The sequence below is a fragment of the Lichenostomus cassidix genome, chromosome 1Aa, assembly GCF_008360975.1.
Source record: "Lichenostomus cassidix isolate B80296 chromosome 1Aa, HeHo_3.0, whole genome shotgun sequence".
NCBI classification, from domain to species: domain Eukaryota; kingdom Metazoa; phylum Chordata; class Aves; order Passeriformes; family Meliphagidae; genus Lichenostomus; species Lichenostomus cassidix.
Window position 1 is genome coordinate 20,740,686 of NC_139480.1, and position 19,272 is coordinate 20,759,957.

Sequence of the window (19,272 nt, forward strand, 5' to 3'; positions counted from 1 at the left end):
GCCACGGAGAAGTTCACATTCTGGGGAAAGAACATCTCTTTCAAAAAGTTATCTCTTGTTAATAACATGGACACAGAACCAAATTCAGTCTTGTAAAGTGTAGCTCCCATCATCATCACTACAGCACTTGAAAAGGAAGATACATTTTTCTTGAACTCACTGGGAAAGAAATAAGGAAAAAAAATCATACCAAAGCTTTTCATTTCAACAACAACAACAACAACAACAAAATAAAATCTCTATTGAAAAGATATTCAGGCATGTACCTGAGGACAGAATTTGCCCTGCTGAGTTTTAATGTTTTTGGGCAGACTTAGACCAAGCAAACTAAGGCCTTTCCAGTGCAAAGCACAATGTGTTATTTAAAGGAATTTATGACAGCTGAACACGCATCCAGGCTGGGAAACAACAATCACAAGTTCCTTGGCTGTTTAATTTGTTTCTTAAGAGTAATTTAAAAAAAAATTAAATTGTTTGCTACAGTGTGTATTATTCTGATTACTCTGGACCATGCTTTTTCTCTCTTCACTCCTTTCAAGATCTCCAGTGTTTTTCTCTGTCTTCTGGCATTTTACTTTAACACTGTTATTTTAAACTAAACATCTCCAGTCTTCCACTTCATCAGTTTCAATTATCCAGAGTATTGCAGGGCTAGCTTGTTCGCCTAAGGCATTATTAATTATTTGGGAATACTACCACATTTTTATATAAGCTGAAAACAAATACACTGACAGGTAATTAGCAATTTAGCATGGATTCCTTTTTCATTCTTTAACGCTGCCATGTTCCTGGCCTACTTCCTCCAAGATGGAAGTGCTAAAAACAGATGATATATCTATTACTGTGTTTAAACCAGAAATAATTATGCACCAAGACTTAAAAATATGGCCACTCTGAGTGAAGCAGTAGCTACAAAGTGACTGCTGGGGGTTATAGCTTGTGTTATTTTATCACCATTCAGTACCAGAAAAGAACCAGAAAAGTAATGTGGAAATAAGAGGTATATTACACACATATATATATAAAATTTGGTCTTCATCTTTCAATACAATATCTTGACTTTTACTCCTACTTTCTCTTTGATATAAAAGGCTGTCGTATTCTCTCCATCAAGGAACGCCCCTCTGCCATCTCCATTCACATCCTTTGATCTCATCCTGCCACCCATCCCACACTCTTCTCACATCCGTAATCTGCCACACATCCTCTGATATCTTGTCTCTTGCCTACATTTAGCTGCTGCACTCCTCAAGACAAGCAAGCCCTTTTCCCCAAACATCCTGATGTGATGTCATCCATCCCCAGTGTCTAGCTTTTTTTTCCCTGCATCAAATGGTGACACCAGCTGTAGGACAGCAGGAACTGCCCTCAGGAAGGACCACTCTGACCCTGTGGTTTACAGAGGGATCCTGACTTAAACTGGTGACTTACCAGTGCATGTTGGAAACTAACTGAGATTCTTGGCATTTTCAATGACAGCTGGGTATCCCAAGCAATTCCCAGTAGTTCTTCTCTGTGTTTTCTCATTCTGGCACTCATCTTTCTAGAAATATGTTTATGCACAATGGAAAGATGTTTAAAGAACGTTAGTTGTTTTTACACACATAGGGAAAAATGGTTTATAAGTGTAACAGATGCTTCTGACTACTCAAAAGTGCTCATGTGTGGTTTTGCAGCAGCATAAACTATTAACATCTCACTGTGCACTTGGTTGTATTCTTTTATCTGTGATGTTTTAGTTTGATTAAGTACACAAGTGAGTTGTCAGTGAGTCACTGTCTACAGCTGTGAATTTCACACCACACATTTAATGTAACTATGCTAATATTTACTGATCTTCATTTCTGATTTAGCGTGAGTTGTAATTTATTTTAAGTAATTTCTCCATACAGGATGCTCTTCATCCATTCATTACATCCATTATTCATGGCCAGCCAATGGTTTAAACCTAAGTGGGCAAGAAGTTTATAGACTTTAAGAAGATTTAAATGGTGGCACACTGAGTTGTGACTTTTGTAATGCTGATTTCCTCTTGGAAAGCAAGAGAACAGAGAGACCATCAGTACATTCACAGTTACACATTTCAAACCATGCTCAGACTGTCCAAAAAAACCCAAAAAACAACATAGAACAAGGCTCAGGTAATAGATTTCATAATTTCTTTTTTCCTCAAAAATCTGCTGAAAAGGAACTCAAATTTATTATGAGTGCACTTCTTAAATGGATTACTTCAGGTCAACAGTCTTTTTGAAGTGTTAAATATTAAAACCTTTAAAAGTTGCAATTCACTGAAAGAATTATGTAGGACTCTCCATGTTTCAGCACAGTAAAATGTCTGTTGCATGATGCCAATACTTTCTGAAGGTAACAACTACTTAGAAAGTAACTAACATTGAATCTTTTTTAATTTTTTGCTTAAGAGTTGAAAGTGGTGAGATATTTTATGAGTGGTTGCATTGGTATCACCCAGAACTACCTCACAAAGATTAGGAAATTCAGCATAAGATCAAGACTCAGACTTGTATGGTTTTTCTGACCAAACTCTGGTACCTTAGTCATAACCAATGGATCTTTTGAAAACTCAGAGCATTTCCCAAAAAGCAAAATGGAAGATAATACAGAAAACAGGGCCTCAGGAGACAATAAAGGAAGATCAGCACTGACAAATGCTGCCAATTTGTTCTCCCTCTTGTTATTCAGCTATTCTTCAAGGAGCAAAAACTTAGCTGAGAATTCTTCCTCTGTGAAAAAGAAAACAATGAAACAAACGGGAAACCCAATGTCGGGGGTGGGAGAAAGCTGAAAACCCTGGTATCTGAATGCTTATTTGAACATAAATCTCTTCAAATAAATATGAGTGAGGCAAATTCTGAGCCTATGTCAACCAATGTAAATGCCTTGAAACCAATGACAGTTGTTGTGGTTTAAGCCCAGCCAGCAACCAGGTCCCACGCAGCCTCTCGCTCAGTCCCCTGCAAACAGAATGGGGTAGGGAATCAGAAGAGTAAAAGTGAGAAAACTCATGGTTGAGATTAAGACACTCTAACAGGTAAAGCAAAAGCTGCACACACAAGCAAAGCAAAACTCCTATTCCTGTGGGCAGAAAGATGTTCAGCCATCTGCAGGAAAGCAAGGCTCCACCACTCATAAAACTGGCTTGGGAATATAAATGTCACCACCTGAAATGTATTCCCCTCTGTAGTAATCCAATTTTCAGATCTCCATGTGCTCCTTTTGCTCCCCTGCTCTGTATGCTATTGGTTCATTTTGAAATATGCATTCTGCTGTACCCAAAATCGATTGGTGGGTTCCCCATGCATGTCTTCCCTTCAAACTCCCCGGGACTGGCTCTAGGGGAGACAGTCCCTCCCCTTCCTTTCCCTTTATAAGTTGATGTCTGGATCAGCTCAAGGTCTTCCCTCTGAGCTGGCACCCTTACCCTGTCCCTGCTCTTCCTCCCCCCTTTTCCTCCCCTGCAACCCCATTTTCCCCATATCCCAAATAAACCTCCCTGCCAGAACAGAGATGGAGTCCAGTTCTTTCCTTCATCTCACAATACTCCTGCTGAATTGACGTGGTTTGGAGACTGATGCCATGCCGCAGAACCTCGGGGGCCGGGTGCACCAGATCCGGTGGGACTACATGGACCAGAGTCCCGGTCCGGGGGGAAGCCGGCCTGTGCAGCCCTCCTGGACCACGCTACATCACCCCTCCCTTCTTCTTCCCCCAACTTCATATGTTCAGCAGGACACCATGTGCCCTGGATTATCCCTGGGGTTATTTGGGTCAGCTGTCCCAGCTGCATCCCCTCCCAGCTCCCTTTGCACCCCCAGTCTCATCACTGATGGGGTGGATGATGAGGCAAAAAAGGCCTTGAGTCTGTAAGTCAGGCAAGATATTGTTTAGAAAGGCAAAAAAGGCCTTGACAGTGTAAGCACTGCTCAGCACATAGAAAAGGATCCTTGTGTTATCATCCCTGTCTGCAGCACAAATCCAAACCACAGCCCCATCCTAGCTGCTATGAAGAAAATTAACTCTATCCCAGTCAAAACTACTACACAATTTAAAACTCCTGAGAGATTTTTTCCTTTCCTATTTCCAGAGAAGACATATTACTTGAAAAGTTTCCCTTCTCCCACTATACACAACCATCCCCTACTTCTTATTTTCTTAAAATTCCAAAAACTGGAAAGAAAATGTATCTTAAATGCTCTCTTCAAAACCTCCTTAGCTTCCAATCTTTATGAAAGGGAAAGTTTGTCTTTCACCTGCTCCTTTAGAAGCTAACTTGGTGCCTTACTCTGGAAACCTGTAAACACTGAGAACAGAGAGTGATGATTTTGTATGCATAGTCACTAACATGTAATGACCTAGGGGCTTGGTTCCTTGCTAGGTCAGTCCTCTGCTTCTACATTTTATGTGCTGTTTTCTTTGGTTCCTGGCTTTTTTTGTTTGTTCGTTTGTTTTCTTTAAACCATATAATAAAAATATCTGCTGCTGTGTAAAAGTTTTGTGTACAATACAGCATCCAGCACAATGCCTTACTAGAAAGAAAGCCATGTAGCCAGGTGAAGCTGCTCTTTTTTTCTTTTTCTTCCACAATTTCTGTGTTTTACACACAAATTCACAAGGAGAAAGCCAAGAACATAGTCTTTTTTCCTTTTGGAAATATATTATGGAGAACTTTCTTCTCTCTAGTCTTCATTTTGTCTGCAAAAGTCAGACTTCTCACAGACTATCCAAATGCATTGGGTGTAAGAAACGCCAAACTGAAATCTTCTCATGGATTTAGTAATGGCTCTGCAACATGATGTTATTGAAACCTTTTATAAAGATTTTCTCCTTCAGCCTTTAGATAGGGAAAACTGGTTCATCATTTCCTTATAAAATTTTCAGCAGAAGTAGGACTCAGTTTTCATTTAAGTGTCCATACTGTGACCCGTGTCTGTCCTTTCCCGAACAGTGCCCTAGAGCAACAGGCTTTTAAACTACAGAAGTGGCAGAGAGAGAGAGAGGAGGGAAAGGGAGAGTGAGGAGCTAATTTCCACAGCTGACATGAAACCCCTGACACTTCACAGAAGATAATGAAAAATTTTGGGGGTCAGAAAAACAGCTTAAGAGAAAAGAAGGCATATAACTTGTGACTTAATCACTAACTCCACCTCAAAACCTGTTGATTCCCAGAATCCCACTTTTCCTGGATGCCTTATGCATTTTTCATTAGACATTCATCAGATGGAATGTAAACAAGTGAAAGGAATGGGTTGTAGTCCCCTCTTCCATGGACTGCCTTCTTCTTCAGGTTTTGGTCTCCCAGTAGCACCACTCTCATGTTCCCTCACTTTGCCCCTCTGGCTTTTTTACATTTTCTGATGCCCTATTTCAACAGGAATTGATAAGGGGCACAATCCAGCCCTGCCTCCACACCAGTGACTGTGGCACTCAGCTGTGAATGTCAGCTGGAAGATACCCTAAGTCAACCATAAAGAAATGCTAAAGAGAGAAGCAGAATTTGTCCGAGTTTTGTGCTGAGTTAGACCTATCAGTGGTTTTTCCCTCTTGAACTGACACGTGGGTGACTCATTCATGCAGCCTCACTGGGCTAAATGCGATCTAGGCACTGAGAGGCTCTATTTTTTCAAACTGAGGACTGTTCTTGGCAATAACAGCACCCTGGCAGTGCTTTGCAACAACAATAACCTAACCGTAACCCAGGCAACCTGAGAACATTGGTAGCCCACTAATTAGTAAATAATAAGCAGCTCTAGCCCATTCAGGAATCTCAGAGTGGTTAATCACGGCTTGAATAAATAAAAAACTTCATATACTGGGTGATAAACTTCAGGTTTTAGTGAATATGGGACTGAAGGCTTGTCTTTTAGGAGACTCATCCACAGAGAGACAGGACAGGAATAGATGCTTTTCTTTCTTGCTGACACCAAAACACCCTGCAAATTCTTTCACTGGGCTCTGCATCCCAGACTGATTCTGCCCACCACTCTATGCCTGGTGGAGGTGCCTACTGCAGGACTCTTGTTCAAGCCTAGCCACTCCAGACTCAGCACAGAGAGACAGACATGATCAGGTAGACCAGGGGTTGGTTCCAAATGGGAAACAATTTATTTACAGTCTAAAGAATCCAAGGCAATTGCTGCTTTTGTTGTGTTTCCCAGTATTAGGAGGAAAAGTTACCATGTAACTTAAGAAGAAGCTTGTTGAATATGGAGTATTGAGTATAATAAAATTGATCTCATGAACTTCTCTTGATCAAGTGTGTATCAATAAATTCTTAAAGGAATTATAGTGTGATTTATGTAGAATTTGCCCCTGCCCTCCTCTCCAGAACATGCCTGAAAGCTTTGATTAGTTAGGTTGCAGTGAATCAGTTGAAGTTTTCCTCTGCTGTTTAAAATGTTTTTGTTTTGTTTTTGAAACACATTATAGAAATATTCCTACTGCACTCTACTAAGCGAGTCTTTATGCTTTCCAGTGTTTCAGCATTTTTAAAGATACTGAGGAAAAATATCCTTCCAAATCAAGAAAGCTCCGATTTTCAGTTCTGGGGGGTTTTTTTGTTTGTTTGTTTGTTTTCAGGTTTTTTTGTTGTTGTTCTGATGGGGTTTTTTTGTCTGGTTGGGGTTTTTTGTTTGTTTGGTTGGTTTTTGTTGTTTTTCCTTTGTGGCTGCCATGTTGTAATGCAATTACTTCAGACTTGAGACAACAGGGCTATTTCTCTGAGATGTTGGTAAACTGATGATGTCAAGTGAATATTAATTGGGTATTGAAGCATAACTCTTTAATTGCCTCATGGAGACTATGGAAATCCTGTAATTGGTCATAAACTGCAAAGGAGGGAGTGGCATCTGCTTCCTCTCTTGTTATATTTTTGTTATTATCATGTCCCTTTCTCTTTGCCACTTCCATGACTGCCAATGTAACTCACTGAAGCTGAGCAGAAGATATATAGTTAGTAAGTAATAAATAAAATTTGGGTTTCCTTCTCTGCAATCATTGTGTGTGTGTTGGTTTTGTTTGTCTGTCTCCTATTGCCTTGCTAATGAGGCAGTGTCCAAGTTCTGCCCCTCACAAATGAGAGCTGGCCTGAGGCAGCTGCTTTGCCAAGTCCTCGTGCTTCCTTAGGTCACTGTTGCATTTGTTGTCTGCCCTTTAGGGTTCCTTTCCCCAGACATCCCAGACTGACTGTACACTGTGTACCCCTTAGATCATCTTTTGTGTCTGAGAATATAAAACACTCTTAAACCAAATTAACTCCAAAATGCTGCTTGAGCTAGAAACAGCATTTCCTTGCCTTCTTTGACTTCCACCCTTTCTCTTTCACAAAATGAAAGATTCATATTAAGAATCAGAATAGTGTAGAACCAGCTCTTACTTCTTTTTTCATAATAATTACGGTTTTCAATGAACTGGGGTTGAGAAAACAAAGGATTTATGCATCTGTGAGTTAAGCATCAGTTGAGGAGCAGGATTCAGAAGCCAGTTTGATGAGGAATGGAGAAAAACCCCTAGGGCTGTATTTGACCTCAAGCTGCTCTCCTGGACCTGCATACACAAATCAGAGTTGTAAACAGTCATATTTACATTTGGAAACTTTATCTCTATTTTTAATTTTTTTTTCCCTGTTAGTGCATTGATTTTATGGGGAAAAAAGAAAGTAGTGGGTGGATCAGCTTTTTGCTTTTCATGTAATACTGTCCAAGTCGAGACAACACTTCCCTGAAAAGGAAAACCATGCTTCAGACATTTCTTCATAATGCAGGTCTATGATCTGTAACCACTAAGTTATGGTGCATGAAGAGGCAGCTCACAGATTCTGTAACAGCTAGACTCAAGCCAGACAGCAAGCAGAAGCCCTCAGCAGGAGCCTGGATTCTGCTTCCAGGACTGCTTCTGTGCTTGGGCAACTGTTGAATATAACCTGCCTGAATATTTTTGAAAGCAGTTTCTAGAGCCCCCTTGTATAAAGGCCTACAGATATCACAGAGCTACTATGCACTGCTACTGCTCACTGCTTATATCTGTGGCCACATAACTTCTGTGCTGTAATTCAGCTCCAAGAAAAATTCAAGTGATCCCTTAACATGCTTCAGATTTCAGCAGGGTGGCTAGGGCACTCTTCTGAGCAGGGTTTAGGTTGAATCCCTTTGACTGACATGGATAGAAACTTGTCTTTCACACTCTATTTGGCTGTATCACCAGTTTATTATGACACATACAGATAGGTTCATCACCTTTTCCAGACAATTTCTATTTCTGATCTATTTTTCACACATTCCATTACTTTTCAAAAGCGGGTATGGGTAATACACAAACAGTCATATTTAACTCTTATTATTTTGCCTGCTTTTCTCCCAGCATAGTTTGCTGTTCTGTAAAACCTCATTATATACTGAACTGGTTTTTGCTTCTATGTTTGATCATTCATATTTAGAAATCAAGGTTATCCAATATAGTGTTCAGAAATTTCAGATAATCTTGCTTAGGAGTAGTACTGACAGCACCTGACAGTATCCGTGACCACAGTTCAGCTCTCACACTAGTAATGCTTCAATTGATTTGTAATACTAAAATTCGATGGATTCTGTGTGGAAATTTTATCACACATTCCTGATATGGAAGCTGGTATGAATACTTTTGCTGTAAGTTCATTTAAATTGCAGCATATAAAATTCTGTTTAAAGAGCTATGGCCTAAACTGAAATAACTAAGAAGAGAGTTATGTATATAAGTGGTGTGAAAGGTTAAAGTTCTGGAGAATCATTTCTAAACACAGATTTTTGGGGTTTTTTTGTCTTAGAAAAGGAAGAAATAAAAAATTCCAGAAAAAAAAAATTCAGGGTCACATGCTCTCTGGCCTACCTGTGTGCCTCATGTTCTTATGTAGATGCATGCTAGAGCATTTAATTTCAACCAGGGCTCCTCCTGTGTCCATGTGATGCTTACATGACTTATACTACACAGTAACAAAAAATATTATTATTAAAACAACTTTGAATGGCTCCTGAATAATTTATGCTTCTGTTTGTTGCAAGCAACAAGTAAGAAGTGAGTAAGAATTCACAGGATCATTTATTTTTCTTTTTTCCTGAAAAGTCATTTTCAGAGCTGAACTCCACAGAGAATCAGTGTCCATAGGAATATTTGACTTGTGCTCTAAACAGTGTGTGAAATATTTGTAATGTAGGTAAAATCTATATTTTGATTTTTTACTATGGCAATTAGAGAAACCAGACTGTGATCCATTGCTTTTAACATTTATAGTAGATGTGTTAGGAAGTGGCCTATCTAATCCACCCTTGGGATCTAAGCTATCACCCCAAGTTTCAGAATGGTGTAGTTTGCAAATGCTACTGCATTTTGCAAAGTCATCATCATAAGTTTTTAAGGGAAGAATTACATCAGACATGTCTAAGAGTCTGTTCAGATGAATTAGCAATTGGTGTGATTCCCCATGGGCATTAAAAGCAGCCAAATGTATTTTCCATCTTGGCAAACAAGCCTGGCATTTTGTAGAATGGGGCCTTAAAAATCTATACATCCTCTCAACGACTTTTTTTTAGATTGGTTTTGCACATGAAGTTCCACAGAAGAGACATATTTTCATGTATCATCAGACATAATATTTTAAAACAGTGGCTTAAAAAATCATTGGGAGAAGCCAAAAAGGCATGTGGTAGCTTTGTCACCTTTCACTCTTTAAATTGCCATCCTGTACTGTAATTCAGAGTTTTTTAACAATGCCATATAGGAGGGTAGATATAAAAAGTATATATACTTAAACAGTTGCAGTATTATAGGAATGGTCTCAAGAAAGTGATTCTGGAAATTTTGCTTTCCTTTGCTTTCTTATTTTCCTTAAAAATAGCATTATTTCACAGGTCTTGCTACTTGATTTTTCATGTTTCGTGTATTTTGGAAAGGAAGGTTGAAGTCAAACCTAAGAATTAAGAAAAACTTCTTCACCAGAATGTTGTTGCTCAGCTTGCTCAAATCAATGGTTCAAACTGCTTGGTTTACACAGGATGAAGGAGCTAACAGCAGTGTCTTTTTAGATCTTTAATGTGTGAAGCTTCTCTGAAGGATCTGGACTGTACAGGAAAATCAGGTTTACTGCTTACCACACTAGGTATAATGTGCATTTATGGAAAGAGGTTAACTGAAGTTTGTGTTCCTTCCAGAACAATTAAGCACAATTTTAAAAACAGAAAAAATTGACAGGATCGATTAGCTGGTTTAAGAAAAGATCAGTTAGATTCAGCATCATACCACCTAACTGTAATTAAGCCCTGCTGGAACTGGTATTTTTGTGTGTCAAACTGACATGATGCTGAACTCAATTTGCTTTTCATTTGTTTTACAAAACTACTCGAGCTGTGTCCCGGTCTGGATGTAATAACATTCTTAACAAATCTGAAGAGAACAATACACAAACCCATAAATGGAATTGCCTTCTGTTTATAAATGCAACAGTAAAGGCTGGGAGCCTGTTTTCTTTTGCCTCTGTTTTGTTAATTTGGAATGGTAAAGCAAAAACCTTTTCCGGCCTTTAGGAACCTGTAAAAAACCCTTTTCTTGAGAAGTACAGCTCCTACCCTTCACCTTCATTGTATAACTTTTAAAAATCCACTCATCCTGTCTTCGTCTGATATTTCCAACCTTTCTACTTACTTTGTATGTAGGCACTATGGTTGAGCTAGAGGTCAAGCAATACTCACTCAGATCAGTGAAGTGCCTCTCACAGGGAAAGCAGCTTCCCAGGCACAGACCCCTTGTGCCAGGTGAGATGCTGTAGAGTACCCTGCAAGCCTACAGCCACTCCCCTAGGAGGGTAGGAGTCTCCAAGGGATTCATTTTAACCCTGAGATTGGCTCAGCTGGTCAGAGCATGGTGCTAATCACACCAAGGTCGTGGATTCGATCCCTGTATGGGCCATTCACTTAAGAGTTGAACTTGATGGTCCTTGTGGGTCCTTCCAACTCAGAGCATTCTGTCATTCTATGATTTTTCTACTGCAATCCCCCCATCTTTGGGCACTGAGGTTTACACTAGCTGGCTATCTTGACACTACTGACCAAACCCCTCTGATTAGTAAATGGCTTAGGGGGGCAGAATTTAAGGGTCTCCTGTGTGTGCATGTCTTCTGCAAATCTTGGTTGGAACACTGCTGAAGTTAGTGGAGTTTACATATCTATGCAGCAGAATTTGTTACAGTGTGCTAAAATTGGTGTAGCCTGTAAATCCCCAGAATCTCTTTGGCACAGCTCATGAAACTGAATGTCTCTGAGAATTGCTTCAGATCTGTGTCAAGGCTTCTAACTAAGACAGCCTCATATAATCACAAAACAGTATAAATTTCAGATGAAATGATGCATTCTGTTTCTGGAGGGTTTTTTACCTAAATCCCATGTTTATGAATATAATTTTACATGTCAGCAGCCTTGGCAAGCCCTTGAAAGTTTTCTGAAACTTGTCATCCTAAGTCTTAGTCAGAAAGAACTTAAATATTCAGTCATTTTTACTTTTTTTTTTTTTTTCTTAATATCTCCCCAATTCCATATGGTCTCTGGTGTCCAGTTTTCTGTTTGAAAAGACCAGAGAATGATGATGTAACCAGCCCTGTAGATGTCAATGTTCTTGGCAGGCTCCAGTTGAGCTTCTCCTGCAAAAAGGAGTAGGTGGGACAGCTCTCAGAATGGCCCCAGAAGCAGATGTGTGGGAGAGGCTGATGCCTTCCAAGGTGAAAAAGTGACGCAATTGTATTCACAGCTCTAAACATCAGCAGGAAAGGCAGATAATGTTCCCTCAGAGGCTGTCTGTGGAGACATTCAGGAAAGTTCAGAGAGATTAACTAGAGCTATAAAGTTAAATCTCATAAGTAGAAGACAGAAATTAAGGGCAAGTTTTTTGAGCTGAAAAAGCACAGGGGAAGGCAGAAGACCTGGCTTCTGTTTCTGCCTCTGGCACTGACCTTCTGCATGACCACCCTAGGTGGATTTTCTCACACTTATCTCATAAAAATGGAATAAGTATATTTGCCTACTCTGAAAACAGTTTGAGATCTATCTAATATTGTTATCAACTTGTTATTTTATGGATGTTGTTATTCAGAAGTTGTGTGCCTTGGAATTTTATGAGATATTCTTGTCTCATATGAGGCAGGAAGGACATGAAACCTGTTTCTTAAGGAGATGTTTATTTCTGGATTTGTTTTCTGGGCCCCTTTTATAGATAATGATGACTTCTATGGCTCACTTCATCTCTGAAATCAGGTGCCATAAAGCCATTGCATCAGTCATGTCCTAAAATTTCTTTTTTCCCCCAGTGACTACAATGAACACCTAGAATGGCTAGCTTACAGCTAACGTTGCACATTAGGTGAAACAAATCCCACCTTCTGAATTAAATTTACCAAGCATGTCAAGACACTGGTAGCTCACATAGCACCAGAATTAATGTATTTTCCAGGAAAATTTTGCTACCCTCTCTCTATTAACTCCTTAATTTTCTCTAAAAAGGGGAGAATATGGGTAGATGTTCATCTTAACTGTTTTAAAGTTGAAAAGTATTTGCCTTTTGAAATTTGTTTAATTATGTGGTCAACCTATTCTTTCTGACTCTCATGCAAACATACTAGGTTGTCCACTGTGATTGATTTCCACATGTTTTACTTATCCCTAAACCCAGCTAATGATGGATTAATTAGACATAAGAAGTAAAATGGGAAAGGCTATTAAAAAAAAAAAAATCTTTCATTTCTTCTTTATCTTGACTGGGCACTATTAAAATAGATCAATAAAGAATGCTGCATCACTATATCCAAACCATATACCAGGAGGTGCCAACATTGCAGTGTTTGAAATGTTAGAACATATCACTATGGTGTTGAGAATGCTGGTTGTGAGAAGGTTCTTTCAAAATTATCAAAGCTCCCTGTGCTGGCGAGGGAAACAGATCATGGACAGATAAGTCATCTTATTCTCTTTCCTCCCCATGCTGTCACAACATATGGCTGGGTGTTGTCAGCAATGCTTTTGGCTGCAGTGCAGGACTCATGGTCCCATGCCTGCAAACATATGTTTTCCACTATTGTCTATCTGCCTTTGCTCACTTCTGCTGACATCTCAAAGCTCAGCTTTCAATGGAATGGGGAGGCTTGTCCTGCATATTTTAGTTATCCCTTGTGTTGTGTTGTCTCCTCACCAAAAAGGATTAGAGATGTTGCCAGAGGGAGATGCCAGTTTCTACCCTGGACAATCAGGCATATTTTAAAAGCAGAGGAAACTTCTCAGAACTGCTGGAAGTATTTTTATGTTCTGTGGTTAATCAGATTCTGATATTTATGCCATCAGTAGTGCTCAGTTTTATGCTGTTTGAAATGAGATCATAGAGTTGACTTCTTTGGTCAGTAATAGTCTCATTTTTGTATTTTAGGCACTGAAACCCTTTTTTAAAAAAGCACTTTGCAGCATATGCTATTAAAAAGGTTGCATTGCAGAGGTTCTGAAGCATGGAAAGAGCAAAGCCAGCAGCCAAGTTTTCCAAAAAGAAAAGGTTAGTTAAAATCACAAGTTCCTCTCACTGAAATATCTTGCCAAGAAGTCACAGATGTACAACACATGACCAAGTGAAAAAGTGATTATGAGGGTTATAATGGCAGCCCTGAATCCATAATGCATAATGCATTCATCCCAAGGTGCATTTGTGCATCTGGTAAGGTATTTTTACTAGTAGTGTAAGAGATTTTAAAACCATTTTCTGAATTGTTTAGCTCATTTTCAGTGTTTAATTGGTATTTTATATTTTTTCCTAATTACTTTCTGACACTGAGCTGTGACACAATGCATGAATATATTGTAGTGACAGTTGTTTCAGCTTCCATTTGTGATTCATCCCTTTGAGCCCTGTCATAATTTCTGCGTATTTCCTTGTGCCCTCTTCTGCCTTTGCAGAATCCTTGTGACACTCAGTTGACCCTAGCCAGGCACAACAGTGTGTCTGAGTCTGGGCTTTTTTCCCTAGAGGAACATATAAGCCAGAAAGTTGCCTTACATCCTTTGCTGAAAAATAAGGTAATTTCTTTTCATTTCTATTCTTCCTCTTGTTGTATGAGCAGCACTCTGCTCCAGTTTGTCTTTGATCTCTGTGACACTCAAGTAACACCCAGACAGTTCCTCACCGAGTGTATTTCTCCTCTTACCAAATTTATAAAAAATAAAAACAGATTTTTCTTGATCTCCAGCAGTAGGAGTGAGAAGAGATTCTGGTTCAGTGATCCATTTCCACCCTCATCTATCTAGGTGCTGGTCGTGCTGATTTAAATGATGGCTGAAGCTGCTCTTTTGTCATCTGAATTTTAATTACTCCTCCAACCCACCATACCTCCCTGCTGTATTTACAGAGAATATCAAGCCCTGCCTGATACATTTGAACTTTAGGCCTACAACCTATCACAGTTTCACAATCAGTCTTTTTATTTGTGTGTGTTTGTGCTTTTTTCCTAAATACAACAATCCCAAATTGCCAAACACTTCAAACAGCAATCTATACCAAGGACACACAAGAATATAATGGATGGGAAAGGCTGAGTTATTAGAGTGACACTTGCTTGGCTCCAGTAGAATGTACTCTATATATGGTGGAAATTAGTGGAGATCCTGTCAGGATGATTAAGTCATTTGTAAGTGGGGAGAAAAATAAAGCTGTATAATTCTCCATTTATCATCTTGCTGAGCTGTTTCCTCCCACAGCAGTGATATCACCAGCACAAAGCCCTTCAGACAGATCTTTATCCACATCAGAACAATGCTCTCTGCGCTGTTGCTAACCCCTTGCTTCTGTCTCCTCTGAGGTACAGCTTTTTTTCCCCCCAGTCAATATAGATTATGTTCACTGCTTCACACCTCTCAGCTTTATGAATTATTTCCTTTAAAAATAGCTCCAGCAGATATGTCAGCCATGATTTATTCTGTATGATATTATAACAAATTGCTTTCATGAGCGGATACTTTGCCAGACATTTCGTGGCCTCTAGGCCTGAGTCTCTCTGTGTTCATCGCAGTGTAAAGCGAGCACCACTGAATTCATGTACCACTGATAGGTACAGGGGTAAAACCAGCACCTTTGTAAACAGAACAAGATCTAAAGCTACCTTTTTGAAACGTGATAAGTGATTTGGAGAATAAAATTTGAGGATGCATGAAATAAAGCTTCAAGGAGTCCTGATATGAGAAAGGACAAAAAGCCAAGTGCAGATTTGCTTGGTGGAGTAAAGAAATACTAGCCTGTCCATCACTTAAATTATTCAGTGAAGGGTATGGTCCTGCATAAGATACTGGAGACCATGACTGCAATATCCCACTGCTGTTCCCAGATATTAGTATTAGAGATACTCCACCCTTACTCCTTTTCCAGCATTGAAACCCTTGCTGACCTTGAAAAAAGCAAGTTTGTACTCTGGCAAGAACAGCTTTGAACTGTTTCAGTCTAACTTACCTTCTTTATTTCACTGCATTGGAAGGTAAATAAGTACTTAGAGTTCAAAATACAGCACCACACTTATCAGATTAACAACAATTATTGATTATTGATTGATTGATGCATTAATTCGTTCCTAATAGCAAACGGACTTGTGGAGAGTTGTGCAGGCTGGAAGAGATAGGTTCAAGTGTTAAACACACAGGGACAGTAACAGTCCATAGGAAATGTACTGTGCTAAACAAGAGCAGAGAGCAGAGAGAGAAGGGGATAAATGTCATGAGAGTTCCCTTCAGAGTCTGAGGGTTTTGAATCTCAAAGGAAAGTGCTCACAAAGCTGGTAGCATGTGCAGATGCTGCTCTGACAGCCCCTGCTGAGAGTGCCTTCAAGTTCATTGTGAGATGAGGAAGGGTCTTTGCATCGGCTGATGTGTGTGCCATGACTGCATCGTGGTGCCATAATGCACCTTCTGAGGAACCAGCCTCTCCAGTTGCCTACTGAGGGAACAGAAGAGGAGCTCAGGAGGGAAGAGTGTGAGAATTAATGGGATGGCAGAAGTTTCCCACAGCCTTCCTCATAAGTTTGTTCCTCACTGGAAGCTCCTAGCTGCAAGACTGAATGTTAAGATTACCCAAGCAATAGGTTATTCCACCATAAGGGGGGGGGGGGATGCAGAAGGACTAGGGGTATGATTCAGTAAAGTCATCTCTACCTTTAGAAACTTGCATTTTTCACTAAAATAATACTGTGAAAAGCACAAATAAGTATAAAATTGTCCATTAAAGAAGCTTAAATACGTAGTTATTAGCATCTGTATTCCTGTTATTCTTTATCATTGTTTGAATGATGCTCTCACATCCTAAGGTATAGAATATATTTTCAAGGAAATCTCACAAGTTTGCTTCTCATTACATCTTTATACAATTACAGTACCCTTTTTTGCTCAAAAATTGTCCAAATAAAATACAGGTTATAGCCTGGATAACCTTTGTGTGTGTTCTGATCCTTATTATCTTGCAGTTTTGGTTGCTCAGATGTACTCCTCCTATCCCCTCTGTGACTAACAGCAGTTTCCTCTGAAACCTGCTCAGTTGCTTCCCTCTGTGTATTCCTTTATCCTGGCAGACAATGCACCTGTCCTGACTGTTGGCACAAAGGGTGTGGGGTTGCTGTGTATGTGCTGCCCAGGCTGTGACTGAGGGATCAGTGTGGTTCCCCCACACTGCCTGCCATGTCAGGAACACTGTCCCAAGCCCCCTGCCACTTCTCAGCTCCACAGCTTGGAGGTGGAGAATGCTGCAGTGTTATTTGACATGCTGGCATAGCACCTCACTGATTTTACACCACCAGCATCTCCCCCACAGCACCAGGAAATTGTTTCAGGAAAAAACACAAACATTTCCAGAAAAGCATTTGCAGTAAATGCAAAGTCCTATCCATCCATCCATCCTTGAATTCAGTTTGGAGGGATTGTTCCTCAGTAGAATAACCTCTCACTCTGTGAGAATGTATCTGTGCTTGAATAGTTTTGCCCCTATTTTCTGCTATACTTATTCCCCTTTCCTCCCTGAATCTTTGTTGTGGGACATCTCTACAGAAAATTTTCCATCTTTTCTCACTGAAATATTTGAGCTGATTTCTACTAGCCTACTATGTGCCACTACATGTAATATTAGTATCTTTCCTCCTGTGATCAAAATAACAAAAAATAGATGGAATGAAAAGTGTGGAGGCCTAGAGTAACAGGGGAAGTCAAGTCCATTCCATTGTTTCAAAGCACAGGAAAAGAGATATGCCAAGTCCCAGTAAGACTGCGATTTTAATGGGTGCTGGTAGAGTACAATATACTGATGTTAATAGGTGGAAACAAATTCTATCTCACAAAGCTCATTTTGCTTTAAGCAGAAGCTGAGGAATTGGCCCCCTTCTCTCTATGCAGCTTTCATGAGTCTGGAATTGGCATAGCCTCAAGATCCACTTCTAGTCCCAAAACAAGATTTTGAAAGCAACATAGCCTTTTGGTTTTTCATCGTCAAGGAGATTGGGCCATTTCAAGACCCATTCCATAATAAATTACTACTAACTGCCAGCTGTTAACAAACTCAGCATTGTCTCCCTTCTGTGTAAACAGCTGTGTTACAAGAACGAAAGAAAAAGGGAGAGAGGAAAGGGCTTGCTACAGCCCGATGGTGCCAGTGAACTTTGTGTGCTCTGGTTTGTGAAGAATTCAGTGATTGTGTTTGAACAGCACATGAAAGTATTGAAACAATGCAAGCATTACGTGACCCTCAATCTTACGACATGATTTCTTGTTTTATGGCAGAGGTTGGGCACTGAGATATTCAGAAAAACCTTGTTGCATCCCCAAAGTACAGACAGACTATGGCAGAGTGCACTGTTCATTGGAATAACTCATTTGACCCTTTAGTACTCAGAGTTTGTACATTTGATAATGAAACACATCTCAATACAGTCAATGTACACAATGCTTGTACCAAAATTTTGCAGCAACCGTCCAACAACATAATAGAGTAAAAAGGTTCCCTAAGTTGCCTGTATACTTCAGTAACTCAGAACTGCTCAGCTCTAATGCTACACTTAGTTGCCAGGTCAATCCAGTAATAGTCGTTGTGACAAAATACATTTACATATGTGCATCAGTGAACAAATTTAATGATGTTGGATAGCACAATAATAAGAAGTTGTGCTAAATGTTTTCCTAGAGACTACAAAGAGCTAGGCTGGAGATAAAGCATGAAAACACATTGAAAGTATTGAAATTAGGCCCCCAAAAAAATACAGACCTCCTTTGTGCCACTAGAAATGTGCTCTGCTGGCAAATCCGGACACAAAGCAAAGCATTTTGAGGCACTGTCAAGGGTTTGTTAAAATATGGCTGGACACTGAAGCAAAGCCAATTTACACAGTACCAGTTGGCAAGCACAGGAGTGTTTATTCTGCTTGATAAGCATCTCCTTAGTAACTCTATGAGTCAATAAATTGGGTTGATGACTAGCATGTGGGGGAAGAAGCTGGAGTGCAATCAGTGCAACATGGAGCATGTTAACCAAATGGCAGGCATAGGAACTTGAAATCAAGGCTGCAGAAGCTGTTTTTTGTAAGGGGATTCAAGGTAAATATGTGAAAGGGGAATAACAAGCAATATGCATGTGGAGATAATGGGTCAAGTTAGCCTGCAGCTCACATTCACGCTTATTTACCTCTGTTTGCCCAAGTTGGATTCTGAATCAATTCTCCCTGTTTGACAGTTCTTTATTTGAATTGCAATTGACTGAGAGTTAAAAATTGTGAGAGGGAGGTAGGGAAAAAAGTTCTTTGTTCATGTGGGCTACATCTGACCCATAGGAAAGCTGACATTTGTAGTCGTAACTTAAAGCACTTCTTTACATCCTAAGGCTAGTTTGGTTCCTCCGTCCTGACAACTACGGGAGTTGACACCATTTACTAATGACCAACCAGGGACAGGTAAGAGAAAGATCAATGGGTGGAGATCCTGATTCCTGAGACAAAGTTGCACAGGAATCCCTAGCACTACTTCACAGGCCTTCGTTGTTGATAAAAAAATCTATAAAAACCTTAATTCTTGTTATGTATCTTCCCTTTCCCAACACTTTACTTCTAGACTTGCCTCTCCAGGGAAATTTCAGGTAAGGTTACATTGCCTGAAATGATCAGCAATAGTAATAGCATAGGGAATGGAATTTTAAATCCTGGCCATATATTTAATAATCTCCATTGCTGTCTAGGGGAGACAAGCA

The 19,272-nt window shown here is 39.8% G+C and overlaps 1 long non-coding RNA gene across 1 annotated transcript; it reads right to left on the reverse strand.

Annotated features, from left to right (window-relative positions):
- Window positions 1-655: 655 nt before the first annotated feature.
- Window positions 656-10,839, reverse strand: LOC146443283 (uncharacterized). The gene is made up of 3 exons (XR_014856010.1): window positions 10,734-10,839; window positions 8,878-8,971; window positions 656-2,972 (listed from the first exon to the last, which is right to left on the reverse strand). It is a non-coding gene; the product is annotated as an uncharacterized LOC146443283 (long non-coding RNA).
- Between the last annotated feature and the right edge of the window lie 8,433 nt (window positions 10,840-19,272).